Genomic DNA, 25142 nt, shown 5'->3' with positions numbered 1-25142 from the left:
TGTTGCGAATTCGCGCCCGCCGGCGTGCGAACGGCCACGTGACTCGAATCGCGGCACGTCGCCCACCGGACGGACAATTCTGTCGTGACCCTCTCGGACTAACGGCGGGAGCGAGTCAAGGGTGGGCCTTTTGGCCTCACCACGATCGTGCCAATCGGCCACCCGCGTGGGATAGGGTTGTTCACCAAACTCGACCTACCTAAGTACCCACGCGGATGGTAGACCGGGCAATCGCACCTCGCCGCAGGTAGACTCCGGACACGGGCCGCTTCAGCGATCCGTTCCGTACGATCGGGATAACCGAGCGGTGTTATCGTCGGCCTCGATGGTTCAGATTAATTATTCGGCGTATTAAGCCCATGACGAACCCGTTACGTGAAGCACGATGGAGATTCAATTAAAGAAAAGACGAAGCGAAACGGGAAAACAGTTCAACATAATGCACATTTATTCCGCGGCACACGGAGAGCACACATATACAGCCAAACAGAATGCACATATATCAAATGCAACAAAATAAACAATGACACAGAGATACCACCGACTTAGACCGACACACGGCAACACTTAAACAGTTTTACTTCACCAGACTGGTGCTGACACACATTTACTCAAAAGCAAAGGAAAGAAGCCACCCTCATAGGAAAGGGGCAGACGGGCCCGTAGGCCAATGTGTGCGCGGGACCTGAAGGAGCGGTCAGGCCCGGGAGACCGGGGGGGGGTCCTACCCGCGTCCTCGTGATGAGCCGCAAATGTGGCTGCGCGGCGGTGCCCTGACTTCGTGCTCCTCCGCAGGTTTCGTTATTATTATTATTATTTTTTTTCGAACGGGGCCCCCTTTTTGCACCATCACAGCGCGGGGGATGGGGGGGGAATTGTTGATGCCCTGGCGGAAGGAGAATGGTTGGCTGGCTTGGGTCCCGCGACGAGCGATCCCACCGCCACCTCGTCGCCGACCATCTTCCCTGCCTCGGACCCAAGCTCCTTGGACTCTTCCCCCAATTCTCCTCAGCCGACTGCAGAAAACCACCTTGACGCCTTCGCCTCCCGACTCCACTCCGCTCTCCAACCCGACTTGACAGCCTCTCAACAACTCTTCTCATTCGCCTCACGCTCACCGTTTTATAGGCCGGCAGGAGAAAACAACATGCAAATTTCTGGATCAGGATGACCTCGGGGGCGGGGCCACGCTCGCCCATTGGATGGAGGAAAAGGGGTGTGAATCTCCCCTGATCCTAGAATTTGCATATCTCGATTCCACACAGACACGCCTGGAGGCGGGGCCAAGCCGCCCTGCGCTTGCTGATTGGACGGATCAGAAGAGGGCGTGCAGCATTCCTGATCCAAATTCTCCTCGTAAAGGCCGCTATTTGCACTCGCGGCTCGGCGTGTATCTTGTACGAGCCCAGGACAGCCCGACGCTCGGTGCTCACAGGTGGTGCGGGAATGGCCACAGAAGGAGAGAGGTGAAGGTGGTGGAGGGTTTCCGGCGGTGGCCGATGGCCATGGTGCCGTTTGGAATGGCGGTGATGCGGTTTGCGGGAGCGAGTTGTGAAGGTAAAGGTCGCGGCTGTTAGCGTTGTTGTTGTTGTTGTTGTCCGACGGTTGGAGCGTGGTTGGTTCAAAAGTTAGATAGAACAGAAAAACGGCTATCTCAAAGCGTCGCAGCCCGAATGAATCACATTAATTCCCTCTAAACAACAGGTTTGGGGCTAACTACACATGTACTTAAGAGATATCTCACCTATGGGACCTGGATGGTGGTTTGCAATTTCCACAGCCGTAACAATATATATTTGCAATTTCAGTACTTTTGAGTGTCATGAGACCTTTCAGTCTATCAGTCAGTGAGTCTGTAAACACTTGTCATCGGTCGAACCAAGCACACAAAATTTCATGAAACGTGGCCACAAGCTTGATATCTGATGCCGAACAAAGGTGTGTTGACCGCATCAAAATCTGTATTTATTAACAGGTTGAATTCTGGCCTGAAATTCTTGGAGACAAAAACACCCTAACCTAGAGTGGGTAGCACAGCCACACCCTCAGCCAAAAACATGCCCTGTGACCTGAAAAACATCACCTGTAAATACGTATCGAGTCGCACTCCACTGAGCTCCAGACAAAGGCCTTACACCTGCTAGCTCTGATTTTCCTAAGAAAGACTTGGATGGTCAGAGAATACCCAGTCTGTGGCTGGCTTTGGACACCAGCTTTGCTCTGTGGTCAGCCCAGGAAAGGCCATGGCTGGTGGTGAGGCCTCGAAGTTCATGAGACTGAACTTCTTCCAGTGGATGACTAATAAAACAGGTGGGTTCATTTGCTGATCATTTCAGAGTGATCGAGTCAGACAGATTTTTCTGGGATTGAAGGACATTTTAATCACACCAGAGTCAAATAAATTGCAGATCAGTAGAAATGCACTTGGTTTCCAAGCATCGGGATGGAGTCGTCGTCGGCTGAAGGAAGAGGGGTTTTCAGACCTTCGGTCATGTCATTTACAGAGATGAGGAACAAGACTGGACCCAAAATACTACCTTGTAAAACTCCAACCTCCACTCGTATATGGGATAAGAGGGTTCCACCTTTCTCTTCTTCACAAACCTCTTCCAATTTTCTTTGTTCTTGTTCCCCATCATGTCCGACATTATATTCCAAATCAAAACTCACGAGCTTTTACATTTGATTTTCAATTTATTTCCTCTCCCTGGACCTGCAAGCAGAGGTGTCATAAGCTTCCAAAAATATTTGGGGCTCAAGCCCCTCAAACTTCAGATCCTCCACCACCCCCCCCCCCCCAATAAAACATGTCGTACCGTCGAATGTGCAGCAAAATAATTTAATTGCGAAAAAGTGGCCAATCATAGGGCAGGGGGGTAAAATCAATTCAGGTCACAGCAAAATAAATTTGGAGCATTTGCCATGTGGGCCAGTGCCCAGCAACGTCCCTGCACATACGTAATATGTAGATAAAGTTCTATTTTATGATGTTGTATTTTTTTCTCTGAAGAAGATCCAGGACTCGTTCTTAGTATTCACATTCAATCAAGTGATGTACCAACACAGAGCGTGTTCGACATCAAGATGAACGAATGAAAAAGTTTCAAATTATTTTACCAAACTGCATGATAAATGTGGTTTATATAAAACTATTATTACAAATAACTTGTGAATTAAAAACCCTGGAGAAAGTTATCATCCATCACTGCTTATTATTAATTATATTTTACAGATTTCTTGATCACAGAACAAGAAGTCATGGTAATGAAAATATTAAATAATATAACAGAGAAATGATTCCAGACCAACCTGTGCACCAAACCTAAACATCACTGAAAACACAAGAAAATAAGAAAAGATTAAAAAAGGAATTTTTCACATTCCTTGTACATCGTGTTTCATAATCAGCACAACATGGGATTCTCCATCCTGTTATCTCTTCACAGGGATGATTTTATTAATCACATCAAAAAGAGATTATTAAAAACTCCATTCACACTCAGCTGATGTTTCCCTATAAAGCACAAAACTATCCCTGGCTCAGGCAGGTATGACGTCACGATCAATAACAATTTTCAGTTGGTTGGATTTTTGGTGTATTTGGTGCACACTGGTTTCTCTCCGATGTTCAAACCATTGAAGTTGGGTTGTTGGTGGTGATTGTACCTTGAGAGTCAGGTCAGGTGTGGGAGCATGCGCCAGAGCAGCGCGTCGCCGCATCCACTTTCCGCCGGTACTCCAGGGGCCTCCATCTGGCCATCCCCCAGGCAGATGCTTGGCCCATCCCCATCTGCTTGAGATGCCGATCAGCGTGCTGCAACCACGAGGCACGTGGTCAGCCCATTGGCCTCCTCCACTCACGAGACTCCCTCGCTGAGAGAATCTGGTGAGCAGGATCAGCGTCAGGAAAACGAGCCACATGTCTAGACAGCCGCAGCTGACACTCACGGACTATGCAGGTAACAAATCTCATTTGAGTCTCTCTCAGCAACCGCTCGTTGGACACAGAGTCCGACCAGCGATAGCCAAGGATTCTGCGAAGAGACCTGGTACCAAAGGAATTAAGTCTCCGTCTCAGATCCTTGGTCAGAGTCCAAGTCTCCCATCCATAGAGCCAGACTGGAAGCAAAAACGACCTGAAGACTCGGACTTTCGTCCTCCCACACAGGTACCGGCAGCGCCACACCCCATTATCCAGTGAATCCATGACTCTCCAAGCCCGACCCAGACGTCTATTGACCTCTGACTCACAGCCAGCAGAGACATGAATATCACTGTCAAGGTAAGTGAATCCCTCCACGACCTCAACATCCTCACCACAAATAGGCACAGACAGGACAGCAGCATCGAAGATGTCATTGAAAGCCTGGATCTTCGTTTTGACCCAGGAAACCCACAATCCCAGCGGCTCCGACTCCTCATTCAGCACCTCAAGGACCCCGAAAAGGATTTCTAAAGTCTCCGGAAAGATGACTGCATCATCTGTGAAATCAAGGTCAGAGATCTTGACATTCCCAAACGATGTACCGCAGCTTTATCTCTCCAACATCCTCCCGAGAATCCAGTCCATACAAGTGCTGAAAAGTGTGGGGGCCAGAACACACCCATGACAGTCTCCAGTAACAACTGGAAATAAGTCAGAGATGGTACCACTGCATCTCACAGCACTCTCATTACCAGAGTAGGCTTCAGGCATCAGATCGATCCATTTTGGTGGCACCCCACGAAGACCAAGAATCCTCCAGGGGGCATCCCGATTCACTGAATTGAACGCTTTACAGAGATCAACATAGGCTGCAAGCAGCCCCTGCCGAAACGCTCAACTACGTTTGGTGAGGACCCGAAGAGCAAGGATACGGTCAATCATTGACCTCTTTGGTGTAAAGCCTGACTGCTCTGGATGCTGGTGCCCAAGCAGATGGTGGCGAACCCTATTAAGAATTATCCGAGCAAAGACCTTGCCCGACACCAAGAGCAGCGTTACCCCTCGGCAGATTGCAGTCTTGGCGATCACCCTTCCCTTTCCAGAGAGGGACAACAAGGCCCCTCTTCCAGTCAGTTGGGATGATGCCTGTGTTCCAGGCAGAGCACAGAACTGCATGCAATGACACGAGTGCAGCATTTCCTCCAGCCCTGAGAAGTTCAGCATGGATGCCACAGATCCCTGGAGCTTGACCCCATTTCAACCGGTTCACCGCAGCCTGTTTCCACAAGCGAAGGTGGATCACAGTTGATTGGTCAGCAACAGGGATTGTAACACCCCTGACGCCAAACTCGACAGCTGGTGGATCAGCCTGGAACAACCGCTCAAAGTAACCAGCCCAGCGGGCCTTCACTTCGGACTCCTCTGTCAAGAGCTTACCACCCTCTGCTCTGACTGCAGTACACCAAGGGATGGGCTTGGATGAACGCAATGCGTGAATTCCCCTGTAAGCAACCTTGAGATGGTTGTTGGGTTTGTGGGAACAAGTTTTGGTTTTATCAAAATCAATCCGTTGTGCTTTGAGTGGGGTGTGTCCCAACAATTTAATTAATTAATTTCTTATCAAACATTTTCATCCAAAAACAAAATTTCAAGGAATGTTTCAAAGAAGGAAGAGTGATAAGTGAAATTTAACCACAAAAAGATGAGATTTGTTGATTGACAGAAATTATAACATCATGCATTTTAAAGGCACTGGGTTCAAGGTTGAGAGAGGTTCATAGTCAGTTGTCCAGTTTATAAACCTTTGTTTGTGAAGTGGGTTGAGGATTGGAGTCACGTTTGATGCCGTGGAAATCACGGCTTTCAAGATCATTGGAATCTCTCACGAGGAAGCCGAGTCTTTGGGTCTTTCACTTCGCCATCACCGAGAAGTCGGCGTTTTCTTTTTTCTTCCACCTCATTTTTGGTCTTGCACCCTCGGCCTTCTCCATGCTCTGTCCCGCCACCCACAAGTATCTGCAGTACACACGGTCCACCAGAAACCCCCTTCTCATGAAACTGCCTAAATCCAGAACCACGACTCACCTCCACACATTTATTCCTCTCTTTTCCCACCTGTGCAAACGCCTTCCACACTCTTTCATATTCTTCCCTCCCAGTCTTCAAAACAACTGTTCACCACCATCTCAAGTCATCCCCCATCCAAAGCCATGATCTATTCTGCACCTGTTAAACCACCAACACCCCTCCCAACATTTTGCTGATGGATCCACATTGTCCACCCCCTTGCATTCTCCACTAACCCTCAATTACCTGCATCCCTTGTTCGTCCATCCACCTTCTCCTTCCGCCCTGCTATTGAGTTTCCCCTTACTCCTGCTGTTCCCTTTATGTTGTGTCCTGATCTGTTGTGTGTCCCAGCTCTTCAACAAGCCGGGACAAAATGTATATAATAATAACAAGGGCCTGGATGTCATATTCTGGATAAGGTTTCAAGACAGGTGCGTTCATTGACAGGAAACCATAAAACACCGACATTCACGGATTCACATTTCGTGAAACTCAGCTACTTGCACATTTTTATATGTATACTTTTCCAACTTTCAGAAGAAGTGGTAAGGATAATTATCCATGGGTTATGATGCGGGGAGGGGGGGTTGCGTGGTTTCTTGCATAATTACATTATTATATTGTTACGGCTGTGGAAATTCGCAAACCACCATTCAGGTCCCGTAGGTGAGATATCTCTTAAGTACATGTGTAGTTAGCCCCAAACCCGTTGTTTAGAGGGAATAAATGTGATTCATTCCGGCTGCGACGCTTTGAGTTAGCCATTTTTTCTGTTCTATCTTTGATTTCAAACAAACAGCATCTCAACAACCACGCCATCCCCACCACAGCGCCAACCACACTACAACCACGCCACCTCCACCATCAACGCCACCACATCTTCGCCACTCGCCATTCAGTAGGCCCTGTGCGGTTACGATCTCCGGGAACAAACAAAAACCAACAACTATGCTTGGGGGTTTTCCCGCCTGTTTTTCCCATCGAGGTTCTCCGCGCTCGGTGTGGAGGAGGGGCGATGCAGGGATCAAAGGTGAGAAAAGGTGGGGGCCTCTTTTTGGGGGAATAATTCCCTGGCTCGGAGCCAAGACTGGCTCCCCCGGCCCCCGCACGGCGCTGGGTGGAGGGAAAGCGAGGTCACGCCCCCCTTTGATAGGCTTCTCCAAGAAGCTCGAAGGGAGGCGGGGCCGAAAACGGGGCGGAGCGAAGAACGGAGCCCCGCGCTACAAAAGGCAGACAGGACGGACCTAGGGTTGTTGTTGGGGTGGTTGGTCGAGAATTGGAGTGAGTTGTTGGTGGAGGGTTGGTCTTCATGGTCGTCTTCTGGCTCGAGTCGCGAGCTTGTGGTTCCTGCCTTGCTTCTTCGACCCGTGCGCGAGCGTGGAAAACAGCGCCGAACAAACCCCGTCCGTTTCCCCGAAACCCCGTCCGTACAGTCGAGCGGACCACACGAGCGACACGCGACACGAGCTCGCGGAGCACGCCGGAGGGGCTTGGAGTTGCGGTCGCAAAAGGAGGACTCGACGCGATCAGGGAAGTCGCACTTCCAATTTCTTTTGGTTTGGTGTAAACGTGTGTGTGTGTGGCGCCAGTCTGGTGAAGTAAAACTGTTAAGTGTTGCCGTGTGTCGGTCTTAGTCGGTAGTATCTCTGCGTCATTGTTTCTTTTGTTGCATGTGATATATGTGCATTCTGTTTGGCTATATATGTGTGCTCTCCGTGTGCCGTGGAATAAATGTGCATTATGTTGAACTGTTTTCCCGTTTCGCTTCGTCTTTTCTTTCATTGAATCTCCATCTTGCTTCAGGTAACGGGTTCGTCGTGGGCTTAATACGCCCGATAATTAATCGGAACCGTCGAGGCCGACGATAACACCGCTCGGTTATCCCGATAGCACGGAACGGATCGCTGAAGCGGCCCGTGTCCGGAGTCGACCTGCGGTGAGGTGCAATCGCCCGGTCTACCATCCGCGTGGGTACTTCGGTAGGTCGAGTTTGGCGAACAACCCTATCCCACGCGGGTGGCCGATTGGCACGATCATGGTGAGGCCGAGAGGCCCACCCGTGACGAGCTCCCGGCGTTAGTCCGAGAGGGTCACGACAGAATTGTCCGTCCGGTGGGCGACGTGCCGCGATTCGAGTCACGTGGCCGTTAGCATGCCGGCGGGCACGAATTCGCAACAATATATTTTACCTCCACCACTGAACGTGAAAGAAGTTATGTTTTTACCCTTCTGTCTGTCTGTCTGTGTGTGCAGGATCTCTCAAAAAAGTTAGACGGATTCCAATGAAACTGCATGGACAGGTTGGATGTGTGACCATGACAAATCGATTTTGGTGAAGATCCTAATCCCGATCTGGAAACGAGAATTATTTATTTTTTAAAGTGATTATTCACCATTGGGAGATCGGGCCAAAATCTATATCTTATTGTAAAGCATGATATTTAATAAATGTATTGGGCCCGATATGGTCTCGGGAATATAGCCTGGTGTTGGCTTTGTGGTTCGGGTGGTCGGCTTGGGATACTAGGGTCCTGAGTTCGAACCCCGTTGGCCGCTGAATTAATACACCAGGGCGTTGACTCAGCCCTAGCCTGGTGTTGGCGCAGTGGTTAGGGCAGCGGCTTGGGATCCAAAAGGTCTTGAGTTCAAGCCCCGTTGGGCCACTGAATTAATACACCAGGGGGTTGACTCAGCCTGTCATCCTTCCGAGGTCGGCGAAATGAGTACCAGTGCACTGGGCCGGTGTATGCCCCGGTTAAAATAGGTGTGCCATATCCCTGTGTTGTAAGAGGCGACCAAGGTTGCATCAGGAAGGGCATCTGGCGTAAAACATGTGCCAAATCACTATGCGGATCATACGGATGATCCGCTGTGGCGACCCCGAAAGGGAGCAGCCGAAAGAAGAAGAAGAGGGGTTGACTCAGCCCTGACATCCTTCTGAGGTCGGGAAATGAGTATCAGTGTACTGGTCCTGGTGTTTGCCCTGGTTAGAATAGGTGTACCATATCCCTGTGTGTCGTAAGAGGCGACCAGGGTTGGCGCCAGGAAGAACATCCGGCCATAAAAACATTACCTCAAGAAGGGAACCATGACTGCATGGAACCCACAAAAAGCTAACCCCTGCTCAGCAGTGAAAAATGGCTGTAAAAACAGCTGTTATGTTCTCATGGATCAGGCATGATGTGGCAGAGGTATGTGATCAACTGAGTGCCCTTCAAGTTTTGATTGCGACACACAAATAATTATTTAATCATGTATTTATTGTTTAGTTTCAAGTCTCATGATTCCTTTTGTCATGTACACGATAAAAGTGTAATACAAGGTGTAAATGTCACACCGATCAGCGAGGCTGTTTTATTGTAAGTAAAAACGAATTTTCCTTGTTTGTATGTCACCTGGACTTTTGTCAGGTGAGTTCATGTGATCGAGCAGTGTCCGTGAGCGAGTCAGTGATTCAATCTATAAATGCTTCAAACACTCTATTTTGATGAAAATTTGCCACAAGCTTCATATCTGATTACTAAACGAAGGTGTATCGACCACTTCAAAATCTGCGCTCATTAAGGGGGTCGATGGAGGGGGGGGGGTTAGGGATTTTTGTTCCTAACCCCCCCCCCCAAATAGGTATTTGCTCTCTTGTCCCAAATTACACACAATTTCAATGAAACTTGATCACAAACTTAATCACCTACGATGTACCAAAATTGGTTCACGGTATTCAAAATAAAAAATAATACTAAAAAAACAGGGCCGAAGGGGGTCTCTGCAGGTGGTTTGAGTGAATTTCTCCTGATCCAGGTGTGCTTCAGGACGCAGAGATGCCAACTTTTGGAAATCAGAATTAGGGAGGATTTGCAACCGACACCAAATAATGTGCGCGAAGCGCACATCTCGAGCGCGGAGCGCTCGACCCTTGCGGCGGGGTCCAGGGCCCGCCTTAGGGCCCTGGAAGCTCTGGGGTTCTAGACGCTCTCTAGTGCCCTCTGAGCCCTATTTTGGAGCATTTAACATGTTAAGAATTCCCACTTTTTGAACAAAAAAAGGGGAAAATTGTGCACTTTTTAATGTTACATGTATGTTAATATTAGTAAGTTAGGGGACAATCAAAGATTAACAAAAAGCACAAAAGAAGCAATATTTTTCTTACCTTACTGGCTGGTACTACTGCTGCTTGCTTTTTCCATGGCAGCTTTGCTGAGTGACAGCTGTGTGGCTCTTTTAGCCCTTCTGATTATGTCTTTGCTGTATTCTCTCTGGTAGCAAGGGGTGCTATGAGCTAGTTTTTCAATTAAGAGAGCTTCCAGGGTTTTGACACTCAAATTGGGACGAAATTCAGTATGATTCTTCCGTACAAGACTGAGTGCCCGCTCACATGATGCGTTCGAATGAGGAATGACCAAGATTCCCTTCATCACTTTGCTCAAATTAGGATACTTCTTGGCACCAGTGCAGGGATCTGTGAGCTGTGAAATCCGATGCCACTGCTCATCCACTCTCACTGTCTCAGTAGCAATTGTAGCTATGGAGGCGTCTGCCTGGTAGTGAGCGAATTCACTCTCAAGACTGTCTATGTCACTATCACCGCCACTGAACAGAGAGGGGAATTTCTTGATGAAAAACTCCACACAGTCAAACCCCACTTCTTGGTGTAGCTTAACATCCAGCACCTGAGCATGCTTGGCTAATTCATCATCTAGCGGCCAGGTTTTGAAGATGTAATTGCAGGCTTTCACATAATATGAGCGAACTGCACTGAAGAAACCTTGGATGTCTGACTCACTCAGAGTGAAGGTGGATTTCTTGAGACTCCTTTGTTCCCTTATATACAGTTTGGCATCGTTCCCAATCATGAGGTCCTCATCATTCTTCTGATGATGTCTGTCAGAGAAGGGTACATTTACCAGAGCAACCGATGACACCGATGGTTTCAAAAACCGTACGAAGATATCTTTCAGAAGACCATTCAATTCTCCGTGCAGGAGATGAATACAGGGTTCGTCTCTTTGGAGCAGAAGATTCCCCTTCTCAAAAAGCTTGTTAGCATATCGAAGGAAGAAACAATAGAGTTTTGTTTGTGGAGACAAGAACATCCTGTTGACACGTTTTTCTCTAGATTCCTGCACAGTGTTTGAGGAAGATGCGCTTTTAGTTGTAGAACTCGTAGTACACTTAGCCGCAGGGCGATCACACTTGCGTTTGCTGCCAGCAGAAGAGGTCAGACTCGTAGTACCAGATCCAATTTTACGTTTGAGGAGAGAGCTTGAGGTAGGTGTAGCCAAGGAAGAAGACCTCTGATTCGAAGGTTTTGCTGAGCTTCTATCAAGTGATTTGGCAAAAGCAGAACTTAACTTGGGTCCTTCTTTGCCTGTAGATGGGACTATCACAGTCTTTCTCGACTCTGAAGGGATCTGCTTTGTAGATGAACGTGATGAAGGGCCGGTGATGCTACCTGCTCTCAGCATTGGTTTTGGTGCTGTCCCTGCTGTCTTCTTCGCAGCAGATACTGCAGTGGGAGTGGTGAATGCTGCTCCACTAGTGCTTGATCCTGCAGTGCCAGTACTGGTAGTAGATACAGTGCCGTCCTTCTTGCTCGTTGTTAGAGTCTTGGCTACAGTTGGTTGCATTTTTCTTCGTACTTCTTCTTTGAAGAAGAGGCGAAGTGGCTCCCACTGTTCAATCAGCCTGTCTAGGCACTGACCAAGGGACAGCCACCTTGTTGCGACATGCTTCAAAATCTTGTGTGTCGGGGCATCACAGAGTTCTTGCAGTGCTTTCACTCCTTTGACGCGTTTACTACTTTTGTCCAAGTAGTAGTAAATATCGATGAGAAAGTCATCTAATTCAATGGGTAAGGCCTGAGCCGCCTTCTTGGCCGTATTGTGCATCATATGGCAAGGGCATCCCATGATGTAGCACTCTGGATTTTGTTTGTGGATATAAGCAGCGACTCCTTTGTGCTTGCCCACCATGACAGAGGCATTATCAGCACAAAAGGAAACAATTTCCCCACGGAATTTTCCTGTCACTGAACTCATGATCAAGCAGTTTGAAAATGTTTTCTCCAGTGGAATCTTGTTTGCACGCAGGCAAACTTAGCAAACCTTGCTTCACAATCCCAGCACTGTTGTCATAGTACGAAATCAGGACAGGATACAGCTGGGCCTCACCACTGTCATTGCTACCGTCTGTAGCTAGGCTAAATGGAGCTCCATCAGGATGAAGGAACCGATTTGCTGGACATGAAGATGGACTTTGTTCCAAAACATGATCCCTGTAAACCCGTCCCCGTGAAAGGAAACATAAGTAAATCGAGCAGTTTAAATTATTGAATCAACGGCCAAAAAGTTGATTGTGTTGCACTCTTCGTTTCACTCAGAGCCAAAACTGAGAGCTACTTGTACAGCTGACCGCAAAATGGTGGTGCAACATTGGGCAGCGGAGGTTCAATTTGTCCAAAAAGAGGGTAAAATATCCTGCTTGCAAAATAAAATTTGGGATCATGATTCATGCCTGTTCTCCTGTCATTTCAAAAGTGAATGTTGAGTTTTTCAAAGGCAGTGTGGGAATCGGCTTCCGAAAACGAGAGAACACGCACAGACACCACGGTTCACAATGTGTAATAGAAGTCTTCCCTTCCAAGGAACTTGAACACAGAAAGACAATTCGGCCCATCAAGCCTGCACAATGGTTACCAACCTACAACAGTTTTTTTTTTGTATACAAGTCAGACAAGAAATGGGTGTGGGGGAGGAATGGGGAAGACAAGATGGAGAGAGAAGAAAACTTCTCTTCCCTCTGTGTCCATGCTCTCTCCTTTTCATATGTTGAATGTACTCTATCACAATGTCAGTGCGAATGAAGCAACTTCATGAGAAAAGGATGTACTCAGTGGTTTCCATTGCTCTCCCAGCAGTAGTTCAGGCAGGAATTTGTAATAGCTCACCGATACTCACCATGGGGATCTTTAACATGCACCAACTAATGTTGGGAGATGGGATGCCCAGTTTAACAGCCATCGGAGAGACAGCACACATTGATTCACAGGGATGACAGTTTTTAGGTGGGCCAAGATAGCTTCAAGGAGAGAGTGCATACCTCAAGCCATCCTTTCAGCCAAGATTGTATCTTAACACACTGTTAATAACCAAACTGTGTGCATGTGTGTGTGTGCGTGTGTGTGTTATATTTAAACATACCTTATTCGGTATAATGATTTTCTTCTGGTTGAATGTTGAGCTTTGGTGGTGTCTGTGTGCAGAGATTTTCAAAAGCAGTGCAGGAAGCGGCTGACGTTATCAGGAGACAGCTAAATGGACAGACACCACACTTTGCATTAAATTATTGACAAAGGAAACAAAAGGCAAACATAATGGGAAATTCACACTTTTTCAAACAATAAACTACACCCGAGGACATTCACATTATTTAAACCTTGAGGTTAATCAACTCACTCTCCAGTTGTGATGCCAGATGCTGATGATGGATTTTATGGACATGAAGGTCAATATCAAACATCATTAAAATCATATCAATATTAAGGGTTTATCTGCCATTCAAAGAAAGAACATCCATTCAATCCAACAAAACTCAAACTGACAATAGTGATAATTCCTTTCAGTGTGCTGCTGATAATGTTCATGTTTAAACTTGGTGATGAAGATGTTTAAACCAGAACAAAAGAAATGTAACTCGCATATAAAATGCAATGTGTTGTAAATGAAGTCCAGTTGGTGATTAATCCTTCAGTCATCGTCTCCGGTTGTTGAAGGAAGAATTGAATGGCACCGAGCTGCCATGACCAAGATGGCGTCGATGCAAAAAGAGGATGCTCACTTGTAGTCATGGTTGTTCAGCCAAGCAAACGAAATGCACTTTGCCCAATGGTCTTGGTGGTGTCGAACAAAAGCTACAACTAAATATTGATGTTTTGAGCGAATTGTGAAAATAAATGAGAAAGTCTTGCCAGGAAAAGCGTGCGGGCTCCGATTCTTGCAATGGACGAGCTCTCCGTATGCCCCTTCATATCCACATTCCCAATGGGTCTCTAAAAGGACTCCACCGATTGGATAATAATGTTCCCACATTTGCTTTCTTACGATATGAGCAAAGTGTAAAGAAAAATGAACGAGTCACTACACGAGCTTTGCTTGAGATTGATGACAAAATAAATACATATGATCAATAATTATGTAGACTTCAGCCCAAATTAAATGCCTGCACAAATCTCCTTTGCCAATGGACATGTCTGCCGGAATGAGTTTTCCTCACGTCTGATGCAGTTGATAGTGACAAATAGGTTGATGCAGATGTCCATTGGGCTGAAATCTATGCTGTTGTGCGTTCGCTCATGGGAACAGTTGGAATCAATGTTGCTCGAGTTTGTTCTGCCATTACTGTAGGATGCTTTGTCTCAGACTGTGTGGGAAATCTTGTGTCGAAACTCATTGCTCATTCCAAAAGGACTACACTCCAAGTGTTGTGAAGTCAGTCTCTGGAGTATGCTCTCCCTTCATCCCTTTCCTTACTTCAAGTAGTATCACAGCTGACTCCGCTTGAAAGAAGGTCTAATGCCTCAATTTTGCATTTGCTTCCAAATCTTGTCCCACAACTGATCGCTAAAGAACCCATCCTTCCTTGTCGTACCCAAATGCTACTGGATTCTGTCTTTTTACACATGTGAAGGTGGAAAAGTTTCTGGCAACCATAGACTTTGACTCCCCCACTGGACCGGACGGCATCAGTTCACGTGTCCCAAAAACCTGCTCTGCTGCTCTTGCACATCCTCTCTCTGCCCTCTTACCCTGTCATTTGCGCTCTCATCTTCCATTTGCTTGGAAGGTAATCACTGCACTACATTAAGAAAAAGCAGCAAAACCTGATCCTCTCACTTACAGACCTATCAGCTTACTTCTAATCATCAGCAAGGTCATGGAATCCATCATCACGGTGTTTTTCTTTTCTTTAAAGTTGAAGGCTCCAGTTACAGATTACAAGTCCTCAAATAAAAAGAACTGCATGGAGAGAAAAGTTAAGAAAGAGGGAAGAGTTTGAGTTTTTGAGGAAGCAGTAAAAAGAACAGAAATTTCTGCTTTTTGAAAAGGAGAAGGTCATAACTGTTTCTTCTCCTCCACAACCAAACTATGAAACTCTACCTTCTCCTGTCTTTCCAAACAATCATAGCGGCTCACCATTGAGTTGCCAATGGCCACACAAAAATCATGCAATGTCATGACTTGAGTATTTGGTGGTCTTGCTCATGATGGAGGTAGACAACCAGCAAGTTCATGGGAGCAGACACTTCAGTAATATCTATAGAAAAAAAAAAAAGAGCCAACTTTATGGCATAAATTGAGCAGGTCGAGGTTTGAGATCAGATTGGGAGAGTTGATAAGTCGGATTACTTTGGATTCAATTCTGTCCAGTAAGTATGTGGAGCTCGAACTTCCAGATGAGAGCAGTACTCTGATACAAGGACAAATCAATCCTTTGTGTTGTTGAAGCAACTCTTCAGAGGAGTATAATCTTTGGCATCCGAGCAGGACTCCTAATTTCTTCGAGGCAGACTTTGCTGTTTGCATAATGTGTGGATTCCCAGATAAACTCGATGGTTGAGTAAAACCGAGTCGGTTTATTGTATCACATGGTGTAATTATGGAGTTTTCAAAGGAGATGGGACAGCTGAGAGGAGTTTGAGAGAGATGGGAATAAATTAAGTTTTTGAAGCAGTAAACTTAATTTTATTACATTTGCCCAACTGGAAAGTCTTGTCCAAATCTGAATTTAAAGAGGTGGCTGTGATGAAAGGAGATTTAGATCAAGTGAGGGAAGAGGGAGCAGATGGGAAAACATGGAAGAATGTAATGTTGAGTCATCAGCATGCAAGTTCATTTGGTTATTTGTGGAGTACCATCATTGCTGAAAAGAATGAAGAGTTTTGGAGAAAGGACGGAACCCTGAGTGGCACCGATGTTGATGGGGAATGAGGGAGATATTGAACCATGAACAATTAAATCAGAGATAAAACAGTCACAGAGAAAGCTTGATATGAGAGAGCAGAGTGAAGAAGGAACGCCAAAAGAGGGAAGCTTGCATCACCCTCGGTGCCACACTGTCAAAGTCTTTTGAGATATCAACGGCAACAACAAAGGATTCCCAAAAGTCACCCAGACATTTGGAATGCAAGAAAGGATATCACCAATAGATCTTGCCTTGCAAAAGTAATATTGATCATCAGATACAAGAACAAGATTCAGGACATTTGAGGAAATGGGAATGGAGAAGACATCCAAAGACTGGAAATGGCAGAAGTCAGAACAATGGGACGGTAGAACGATCACCCTTCTTTAAAATAGGCTGCAAGAAGGCATGTTTCCAGGAAAGAAGAAAAGGTTTGGGTTTTCAAAACATAAATGAAACGAACAAGCAAGCATGGGTGCAAATCACGAAGCACACTCCTTTCAGCCACAAAGAGGAATGCTATGTTGTCCATACACCATGCTTGTATCCAGAGGAGTACTTTTTTGACTGAAAGAAAATATATTGCAAGGGAGGGGGAATAGGATTGGTAAAAGGTGCATCGGGGGGAGTTGGAGTGTTAGTCATCCAGTGTGGAATTCGAGAAAAGAAGAAAAAGTTGCTTTATCCGTCAGAGAGACAGTGAGAGTTGACATGAAATCCTTTCTTATCTCCAATAACCTCATCTCAGATCACAAATTTGGTTTCAGACAAGGTCACTCCACCTTGGACATGATGCTTCGACTCATCCAACAATGGATGGAGGCGCTCAATATCAAACATGAGATCATGGCAATCTCTGGAAATATCTCATGCTTTTCATACACTTTGGCATTCCAACTTGCTCTCCAAATTTTTGGCCTATGGAATGCAAGGCCAACTCCACACACTGCTTCGTGACTGGCTCTGCTCTCAGCCAACATATGGCACTCAATGTAATCCTTTCATCTCCTCCTTTTCAAGGCTGGAGTGCCCCAAGAAAGTGTTCTAGGCCCAGTCCTATTCCAGATCTTCATAAATGATCCCTCTCTGGAAAATCCTCAATTTGCTGATGACTCCACCCTCTGCCGTGGCATCCCTCATCCTTCAGACAGGCAGGCTGCAGCCTCAGCCCACTCTTCTGACCTTAAAAATAATCTCAAGTTTGTTAAACACTGGGAATATGTTCGGCAATCCTAACAAACCTCACTCTCTCTGAAATGACCACCTGTCAAACCCTCCAACCGACTTTAACCCTCTGAATTTCCTCAAGTCATTCAAATGCCTGGGTCCATCAGCCACGGTCTTTCTCGGGCAAACCGCATTTCAAAATTGGCCTCCAAAGCGAGCCACTGATTGGACATCCTCCATCATACAAAGTCCTTTCTTGGCACACCTGAACTCCGATCCACCAAAAAGGCCTTCATCCACAGTTTGACAGAGTACTGCTCTCCCCTCTGAACTGGCTCCCCTGCCTCATCTTGCTCAGTTTGATGCAGTGAAATGCAAGGCCTTCAAGATCATTGGGATTTCCCATGCTGAAGCCAGGTAAATGGGTCCATCACCTCGCCATCACACACAGGTTGGTGGTGTCCGTCTTCTTCCACCTCCTTTCTGGTCTTGCACCCTCTGCTTTGTGCTTTGTCCCCCCATTTCTGCAGGACAAATATGGTCCACATTAACACTCACCACCCTTCTGATTAAACAACCGAAATCTAGGATCATTGCTCATGTCCACTCATTTGTTCCTCTTTTTTTTTCCTTTTCTTTTTTCCTGTCTGTGGAACCAACTTCAACATTCTCTTCAATGTCATTTTTCCCTCCAGGTCTTCAAGACAGCTGTTCACCACCATCTCAGATAATGCCCAATCCGAAACCATCTTTTCTGTCCTCGTTAACCCCACCCAAATCACTCCTTACATTTTTCCAGTTTTCCCTCCTTGGAGTTTTTCTGTATCAATTTTCTCCACCCAATGCATGTACGTTTTGAGTCCCGTTTTCATCTGTTACATCCTGATTACGACTGCAAGCTTCTCCATGGAACTCTATCATATCGTTTTGTTTTTTAAGACATTGGATTTCCAATTAAAAACTTGGATGAAGTACTTGTCGTTCCTGGTGATGAGTCAAAGGAGACCATGGCAGGTAAATTGCAGAGAAGCCCTGACAGTGTTGTCAAATCCAAAAAAACATGGGTACAAGGCAAAAGATCTTTCTGCAGATAGATAGAACTCTGGTGGGGGTGTGATAACTCGATCATTGTCCTTTGCAGTCAGTTCACAATTGTTGGGATGCAAACTGATGTGAATGGAAGTTCAGGAAACAAATTGCTCAGGAAGGTAAAGTATTGATGCAAAAGCTAACTCAGCTGGGCTGCAAATCAGATCAGCTTTTACTGACACACGGAAGCCCAAAAAACACGACTGGAATGTTTTCCATCCGGCGATGTGGGTTTACTTGTGCTCCGAGTGAGGATTTGATCTGTCGATGGAATCGTTTGACACATCCTTTTGCAGCAGGGTGGCAAGTAGTATTCCTGGCATGTTTACTTCCAAGTCACTTTGTTCGAGTCACACTTTTCAAAATGCCGACTATTGTCCTTTGTCAGTGGTGAAAATAAATGAGGCACCAAGCATTGCAACCTCTCTGGAAACAAAGGCCTTGGCTAGAATCTTCAATACTGTCCGGTATTGGAATTACTTCCAGCCACCGAATAAAATGGTCAACGCATGTGAGTAGATGGGTGTTACTGCCAGATAGTGGAAGAGGACTGTCAATCAATGTGCACCTGATCAAAATAGTCCTCAGGGATTGCAAAGGTGCCTAATTGTGTCCCCATGTGAAAATATATTTTCAATCAGATACTGTAGAAAGGCTCTGAATCAGTTTCTCACATCACGGTTCATTCCACACCCGGTATAACATTGAGTCATAAGGTGCTTCGTTGCTCTGATACCAGGGTGAGATAGATTTTGCGGCACGTCTGAACTTGGCTGAAACACAAGGATGAGAAGTGGAAAGGTCACAAACAGTACCTTCAGAAATAAGGAGAGGTACTTTGCTGAACTTGAATAGAACTGACTCCGAGATGCTGCAGGTCTTCATCCTCTGCTTCACCTTGGCAAGGTGGTTTAAGTTTATGGAGGTTGTTGTGTAGAGGGTGTTAATATTGAACAGTGAGAGAGCATCAGCCACAGTTTTCTCCTTTACGCTCACATGACATACCGGTGGTAAATTGAGAAAGCCAAAGTATTGGACCTCTTTCGTTGAATAGTGATCAGGTTTTGCCTGGAAAGCATGCATGAACAGCTTAAGGTCAATGTAAATATAGAACTGCCTACGCTCAGCGCCTGACAAAAATTGTGGATTGTGAGGTAAACCAGCAGCAACTCACAACTAAAGGAGTAAAGGTGCTATAAATTGTCTCTGATGGCTGCAAACTCTTGGAATAAAGGAGGAAATGTGCTGCCACTTTACTTCCAAATGCTGTTGGAATGTCCCACCCACTGCAACATCTGACACTTCCACACCATGATATATATAGTGGTGCATCTGAATAATGATGGACAAGCATCGTGGCATCTGCGAGCAAAGACTTTACCGTCATAAAAGCAGCACCACATTCGTCAGTCCAAACCAAAAATATTTCTGGCTCCTTCCCAAGTCATTTGAGGCAGTCAGCTGGTGGATGAAGGTTGGCTGCACAGTTTGGGGATGAACCTCCTGGAGAAATTCACAATTCGCAGAAACTCCCATGGTTTACACTTTACACATTGATGCTGGCTCTAAGTAGTTCTGGATCGCCTTGACCTTGTCTTCATTATGCTTCTCACCACCATCCTTCAGGATGCCAACCAGAATGTGTAACCTTTGTGTCTTGCTGTGTTATAAGTTTCCAAGGCCTTTGACTTGGTCAACCATGGTGCGGTGTTGCATGTGGCTGCCAAGATGGGTGGACGACCACCCTTCCTCACGTAAATCACGTTGTTATGCAATAGTGTGACGTACTTTGACTCCTCGGGTCATCAAAATTAACAAATCACGACAGCAGTCCAACAGAATGACCCTCCTTTCCCCAATCTTGCTCAACTGTGTTGGACAAGGTCCTGCAAAACATCCCAGAGGGAGTGGGGGTCAAGATTGGGAGTAACTCTGGTGCCAGCATTGGCATTTCCCAATGACCTGATCTTGTGCACACAAACTTCGTCCAGGCTCCAAAGGTCTGGGAATGTGGTGCACGACTTCCCTGCATTCAATGCCAGGCCTGCCGCAGCCAGTCTGCGACTCCAGCAACTGCTATAGACATGAAGGTGAAGCGATATGTTGACGACACTTCTGAATTGTTCCAATGCTGGCAGCGTAACCTGAGCATGCTAGACACAACGAGCCAGTTGAGATACCTGGGAATTAAGATTCAACCACAGGGCCTGGTGCAGACTCACTGCACCACCCTCGAGGAAGGACTGCAGAATTTAAGACGGCACCACTGAAGCCTCAGCACCGAATGTTTATATGCTGGGATCACCTTGTGCCCAAATTTCAACACGGGCTTGTTCTGCAAGTTGCCAGAAGAGGGACTCTGCACAGATTGGATGTGCAAATGCACAATCACGTTAGGCTGTGTCTCGGGTTTTGGACTGGGCTTGCCACAGGTTACGATAATTCCAATCCTGCGTGAGATGGATGCGAGGGCTGGAAGTGACATTACTTATGCAAGGGCAGTCATTGGAACTAAACTGGAAGATGGAATGGTCAGATCATGCAACGTGGTAAAGTTTCAATTTCCTTCAGTGAATGGTTTTCAATGTACACGCATAACAAAATGCAGAACAACGTATGTCACAGATTGCTTAACCCCCACCTTTCGCTTTGTGTGTGAGGGCCAACAACTTGTGTAAGTTATGCATGAAGCCTTGAGCAATGATCACAATGCGAAGAAACGACAAGGATGGAAAGTCATTCTTATCTGTGAGGGAGGATACAGCTTCACATCTGAGGACAGAAAACACTGTGAGAACAAACATCGAAGTCTTGGAATCAACACAAGAAGAGATTCATAAAGGATCGTGCTCCATTATCTTCATGCAAAGGAACGTGGATACAAGACCATGCAGGTAAAAAGTCCAAACAGTGACATCTTTTCCTGTACAGATTAACTTGAAAGTATCACTCCAGTTTGATACTGGAACAGAAAACAAATCTGATCAATACGACAGAATTTGCTCAAGCCTACACTCAATTCCAGGAAGCACTGCATGCGCTTCACACATACAGGGGATGTTACAAGTGATTCCAATGGGAAGGGGAAGTCAAATCCATCAAGATACTGGAAAAAAAAACACAACCAAGGTTTGTCACAAAACTTGCAAGATTAATTTCTGGAAATAATTTTTATTATTTTTTTTTTTTTAAGTGAACACGTTTTACCACCAATGTTTCCAACAGTTTTCTTTTCCTGGGACTGGCCTGACACACAACTCATTGTGGTGTTTGGGGTTTACGGGATGTTCAAACGCTGCGTTATCTTGCCACCTTTATAGTTCTCATAATTATGTTCGCATATTGTTGTGGCCAGACAAATAAACGTAATTTATTTCCACTCACAAAATGCTGTACATGTGGAGGCGGGCAAAGAAGAAGCTCGCTCAACATGCATCAGAGAGTAACCCATGGTATAACGACAGTTTATACTCTGTTCCCCTTTTGCCAGGTAAACACATGATGTAATTGTAACATGGAGTAAAACATCAAAATCAAATCCACATGGCATTTCTCTTGACCTTCCACTTTTTCTCGGTGGTGGCGTAACAACGACTAACAACTATGAAGACTACACCACAATCCCATTTCCTAACAATGACCGCTGAACCAGGGAAGTCTGCGACTCCAGCAATTGCCAGATGTGAAAGTGAGAAGATATGTGGTCAACAGTCATCGACTCACAGCGAAAGATTTCCAATGCTTGGCACATTTATGATAATGACACTTAACCTGTTGACTGATGGTGGATGCTGTCTGTTCAGCCAAATCTACTACTGTCCAGAACTCAGGTGCAAATGCACAGCAGTAACCAGGTACAGCAGCACATGCTGGTTCACCAAATACAATTCGGACAGGTGAACAGTCACCGAGAGGTGGCGTGTTACGCCACTCCAGCAGTCCGAGACAAAAATTGTCAGCATTACCATTTTGGTCATCTTGGCAATGAACGTTTTTACAGCTTTCATGGCCACCTGCGTGTGTCGTTTGATCTCGGCCAAGATGGTTACAATGGGTGATGGGTAATACTGTTGCGAATCTGGAAGCCATGATCACACTCAACATTCAGGTCCTTTTGCTCAGATATTTCAGGAAGTACTGTGTTTTATGGATAGCTCCCCCACCCGTGTCGAGTGGGTGAATAAACGTAAATGCGCTGTGATATATTTTAATAGTTGGTTTTATCCAGTCGCACCAGAGAACAACAACTCCCGCCCCGGGAGTCGAAATCGTAAACAAGAATGACGGTTGGGACGATGCACCAGAGAACAACTCCCGCCCCGGGAGTCAGAAACGTAAACAAGAATGACGGTTAAAGCAACACTGCAGCGAAGAGCAACGATTCCCCGTCCTGAGATTCTCCGCTGGCTGAGAAGGGGGAGGGGGAGTCACGCCGGAAGTGAGCCATGCACGAGAGGGATAAGAAGGGAAGAGAGAGACGGAAATTGCGCCTTCTTCTTGGTTCTTGTTCGTGGGTCTTGTTCACACTGATTTGGTTCGGTTCCTGTGCCCTTCTGAGTCGGTGGTCCTTCGGGGGAATCGACACATCGGATCGGGAAGGATCGGTGCCTCGTCTCCCCAGCACGTGTTCCGGAGCGCGAGAGGATCTGCCGGAGCTCGAAAAGCTGATCGTGGCTCGCGGTGGTTGGATCCAGCTCGCCCTCGCTGGTGCCTGGTCCAGTTCTGCCCAGGGGACCTGGTCCTTGAAGACAACATGAGGCGGACAGGTCCGAGATAGGTCTCAATAAAGACCAATTGGTCCAGTCATCTTTGGGTGTGTGTATGCGTGTGCATGTGCATGTCCGTGGGCCCGTCTGGTAAGCAGTGAATTGTTTAAGTGCCTTTGATGAATAAACTTGCATTTCTTATATTCGTATAGCTCTGCCTTCTGTGCTCCCCTCAATCCCCCATTGCGTTATAAATAAACCCCCATTTGTTCAATGTTTTCAGCTCGTTTGTGTCCATTCTTGCATTGACTGAGCGTTTCGTGTGTGAGGGAAAATTAGCAAGGCCGTTGTGCTGCCGTAAGGGGACATCTGGACCGACGGTTCTCGGAGATTAAACAGCTCAGAATCGCACACGGAACGAGCGCGCCAAGCGGCTCATTTTCGTACGAGTTCCGTCGAGGGTGTGAAGACTCGGGAGATCGCCACGTGGTCTCGAGGTATTTTGAGATTTGGCGAATAACCCTGTACGACGTGGTGGAAATATTGACCCTTCACTGTCCAAAAGGGACCCGTACTCTTCGGACTTTTCCGAACAGTACGATCTGAATTCCGGGCGATCGGTCGAGCCGACTCTACTGCTCCATCTGGTGGTCGTGCTCGCGGTCGACGTTCCGGCACCCCAACAATCAATAAATTTGGCAAATTCTCTTGAAGAGAATTGTCCACACCATCAGTGCACAATCTCACATCAATACCGAGGCCTGCGAAGAAACCGCATAAAGCTCAAATGATGACGCTCTGGTGGAGTTTTTCTCATGCACATCCACATGGGAGAATCACGTCTTTTTTTTCTTTTTTTCCATCTCTTTTCTTTCCCAGCATCAATGACTTCATTGTTTTTTGTTTTTGCGTTTGGACAGTGTGAAATAAGAACAATGCTTGGCTCGTGTGTGCTGCATTTTGATTTTATTGTTTTGAAGAAAAGATTTAGCATCATGAAAAGCAGCAAAGGTTCATTGCCTTTTGCACTGTATAGTTCATGGAAGAGCCAGTATTTGGCATTACAAACAATGAGGAATGTCGACTGAGCACTGAATAAGAGCCCCAACATTAAAATTCCACAATGTAAGGTGAGGCTCTCCTCACAATGCAAGGTGTTTACAAAAAACAAAAAATAAACAAGCAAGCAGTCATAGACTGGTACTTACGAAATCGTCAACTTGACCTCTGACCTTGTCCAATAAAAGCTCTCTCTCGAGAAGGTCGCGACGCAAACCAGAAGTTTCTATGATTATTCTGTATCAAACCATCAAGAATCGTAACGTCGACCGAAGCAAAAATCTCCATTTCTCCACGCAATTATATTGTTACGTTTGAGGGGGGGTATGCATTCAAAGGGTAATTAGGATATTTAATTGGGTATGCCATGCTGTTTGAGTTTACCAGGATCTCGATGTAATAAGTAGCAATTCAGTGGTGATAAGTTGTCTAGTAAATGTCCATTTCTTCAAGGGGGAAATGATAATTGTCACGTAATTAGATAGACGGGATAGGGTAAGTGTGTCTGCGTAAACCCTGTTAGTATTCCCTGGAGGCTTGCCGTGACGTCACAGGACAGTGCTGCGGATGGCTCCGCCCCGTGATCACGATTGGCGGAAGGCGACGGCGGAGGGCCAATAAAAACGGCTCGATTGGAAGTGACGAGGACTCGAGGATAAAAAGGTTCTGTTCGGAAAAAAAACGGAGGAAGAAGATTGGTTAAGAGAAACCGTTCTGGTGGAAGCTGTTGTGCTGGGAGCGTGCTGTGTTGTTGCACTGATTCGATCCTGATTTCATCGTGTCTCATGGCCTTGCTGTGCCTCGTGCCTCACCTCGGTTGGCTCTGGGGTTCTGCTGGCTCGGAGTACGGGGTCGAACGGACCTGCCTCCCCCTCCTGCTCGCAACTTGGCACCAGAACTGGCTCCCTGGCGGCTGTGAGCGGACTTGCGCCGACACCAGGAGGTCGACAGCACCACGGTGCCTCCTGCACCAGACGAGCGCAACGCCAGCTCGTCCAACGCCAATCCAGGGACTGTTGCGTCACCACCACCGGCCAGCCTGACCACCAGGACCAGCTACGTTGTGTGTGTGTGTGTGTGTGTGTGTGTGTGTGTGTGTGTGTGTGTGTGTGTGTGTGTGTGTGTGTGTGTGTGTGTGTGTGTGTGTGTGTGTGTGTGTGTGTGTGTGT

General features: G+C 46.5%; 1 long non-coding RNA gene across 1 annotated transcript; it reads right to left on the bottom strand.

Annotated features, from left to right (window-relative positions):
- Positions 1–81: 81 nt before the first annotated feature.
- On the bottom strand, positions 82–20840 carry LOC147007172 (uncharacterized). The gene is made up of 3 exons (XR_015054354.1): positions 13689–20840; positions 13192–13301; positions 82–5941 (listed from the first exon to the last, which is right to left on the bottom strand). It is a non-coding gene; the product is annotated as an uncharacterized LOC147007172 (long non-coding RNA).
- Between the last annotated feature and the right edge of the window lie 4302 nt (positions 20841–25142).

Source organism: Eptatretus burgeri, unplaced genomic scaffold (genome assembly GCF_056783735.1).
Source record: "Eptatretus burgeri isolate ZD-2024b unplaced genomic scaffold, Ebu_testis_v1 Ebu_testis_scaffold_488, whole genome shotgun sequence".
Lineage (NCBI taxonomy): Eukaryota > Metazoa > Chordata > Myxini > Myxiniformes > Myxinidae > Eptatretus > Eptatretus burgeri.
The sequence above is the reverse complement of the archived record's forward strand: the minus strand, read 5'-3'. Positions and strand labels throughout refer to the sequence as shown.